The sequence below is a fragment of the Schistocerca americana genome, chromosome 1 (genome assembly GCF_021461395.2).
Source record: "Schistocerca americana isolate TAMUIC-IGC-003095 chromosome 1, iqSchAmer2.1, whole genome shotgun sequence".
In the NCBI taxonomy this organism is placed as follows: Eukaryota; Metazoa; Arthropoda; class Insecta; order Orthoptera; family Acrididae; genus Schistocerca; species Schistocerca americana.
Window position 1 is genome coordinate 1,070,686,827 of NC_060119.1, and position 2,570 is coordinate 1,070,689,396.

At 48.2% G+C, this 2,570-nt stretch overlaps 1 non-coding gene across 1 annotated transcript; it reads right to left on the bottom strand.

Annotated features, from left to right (window-relative positions):
- Positions 1-1,508: 1,508 nt before the first annotated feature.
- On the bottom strand, positions 1,509-1,583 carry Trnas-cga. Its single transcript has one exon. It is a non-coding gene; the product is annotated as a tRNA-Ser (tRNA).
- Positions 1,584-2,570: the final 987 nt, after the last annotated feature.

Consider the following 2,570-nt stretch of genomic DNA (forward strand, 5'->3'; position numbering starts at 1 on the left):
CATGATGTAATCTAATTGAAATCTTCCCGTATCTCTCGACCTTTTCCAAGTATACCTCCTCCTCTTGTGATTCTTGAAGAGGGTATTCGCTATTACTAGCTGAAACTTGTTACAGAACTCAATTAGTCTTTCTCCTCTTTCATATTCTCCTGTAACTTTTTCTTCTACTCCTTCCCCTACAACTGCATTTCAGTCGCCCATGGTTATTAGATTTTCGTCCTCCTTTACATACTGCATTACCCTTTCAATATCCTCATACACTTTCTCTATCTGTTCATCTTCAGCTTGCGACGTCGGCATGTATACCTGAACTATCGTTGTCGGTGTTGGTCTGCTGTCGATTCTGATTAGAACAACTCGGTCACTGAACTGTTCAAAGTAACACACCCTCTGGCCTACCTTCCTATTCATAACGAATCCTACACCTGTTATACCATTTTCTGTTGCTGTTGATATTACCCGATACTCATCTGACCAGAAATCCTTGTCTTCCTTCCACTTCACTTCACTGACCCCTACTATGTAGATTGAGCCTTTGCATTTCCATTTTCAGATTTTCTAGTTTCCCTACCACGTTCGAGCTTCTGACATTCCACGCCCCGACTCGTAGAACGTTATCCTTTCGTAGATTATTCAATCTGTTTCTCATGGTAACCTACCCCTTGGCAGTCCCCTCCCGGAGATCAGAATGGGGGACTATTCCGGAATCTTTTGCCAATGGAGAGATCATCATGATACTTCTTCAATTACAGGCCACATGTCCTGTGGATACACGTTACGTGTCTTTAATGCAGTGGTTTCCATTGCGTTCTGCATCCTCATGTCGTTGATCATTGCTTTTTCTTCCGGCTTTAGGGGCAATTTCCCACCCCTAGGACAAGAGAGTGCCCTGAACCTCAGTTTTGTGTAGTGTCACGTAATGTGGCACCACATTCTGCAGTTATCCTTAATTTATGAGCATGAGTGTAGTAGTAAGAAAGAAGACAAAAGAAAAGAGATGTGACGTGGGTACCAGACCTGTATCTGCCTAGTGCTATGGAGGAAATTGCCTAAAACCGTATCTGGACGGTCGGCTCAACAGCCCCAGAGATTAATCCGCGAGGGAGTAGGACGAGGAGATTAGTGTTTAACGTCCCATCAACAACGAGCTCATTAGAGACCGAGCACAAGCTCCGATTAGGGAAGGATGAAGAAGGAAAGCGGCCTTGACCTTTTGAAGGAACCATCCCGGCATTTGCCTTAACCGATTTAGGGAAATCGCGGAAAAAGTAAATCAGGGTCGTTCTCCCCAACGCGAGTCGAGTCGTTAATCCACAAGGGAGATCCGATCCAGGTCAGGCTCGTTTCCCATGTCCCGGAAGCGGTACGTTAACGCGCTCGGCTACATTCTTATAAGTAAAACGACGGTTCTTATCAGAAACCAGTAAATCGTTAGATTTCCAGAATGAGATTTTCACTCTGCAGCGGAGTGTGTGCTGATATGAAACTTCCCAGCAGATTAAGACTGTGTGCCGGACCGAGACTCGAACTCGGGACCTTTGCCTTTCGAGGGCAAGTGCTCTACCATCTGAGCTACCCAAGCACGACTCACAGTTATGAAGGTAGGAGACAAGGTACTGGCAGAAGTAAAGCTGTGAGGACGGGGCGTGAGTCGTGTTTGGGTAGCTCAGATGGTAGAGCACTTGCCCGCGAAAGGCAAAGGTCCAGAGTTCGAGTCTCGGTCCGGCACACAGTTTTAATCTGCCAGGAAGTTTCAAATCGTTAGGTATTTGTTCTCATTTCCAAATTTGAATATACATTGCCGAAAAACATTAGTACATCTGGAAAGACAACGTCGATTTTGTTCGATACGGCATATGCTGCCACCTGGGGTCCACAGCTAGAGGTCTAGTGGCTAGCATTGCTGCCTCTCGATCACGAGGTCCGGGGTCGATTCCCGGCCGTGTCGGGGATTTTCTCCGCTTGGGAACTGGATGTTTGTGTTGTCCTCATCATTTCATCATCATTCGTGAAAGTGGTGAGTCTGGACTGTGTAAAGATGGTAATTTGTACGGGCACTGATGGAAATGAGCGTTTGGCGTCATCGGCTCGGAGGCCCCTTACGGGGCAGGTCCGGCCGCCTTGGTGCAGGTCTTATTACATTCGACGCCACATTGGGCGACCTGCGCGCCGGATGGGGATGAAATGATGATGAAGACAACACCCAGTCCCTGAGAGGAGAAAATCCCCGACCCAGCAGGGAATCGAACCCGGGCCCATAGGACGGCAATCCGTCACGCTGACCACTCAGCTATCAGGGAGGACGGGGCACTGATAACCGCGCAGTTCAGCGCCCCGCAAACCAAATATCATCATCGTCATCAGCCACCTGAGGGAAAGCAAATGTACTGACAGTGTTTTCAATGACGTCCGCCGACAGATAGGGTAGTGACGTAGTCATCGGTGTGCCATTTGTGCCAACCCTTCAATAGGGAATTCTCATAGCCAGAAGGCTCAGCGTGGCGCAATCGTGTGAAGCAAGAGGGCAGCCATGCCGTATCGATGCGCTCGTGCTTTCTGCAGGCAACTGA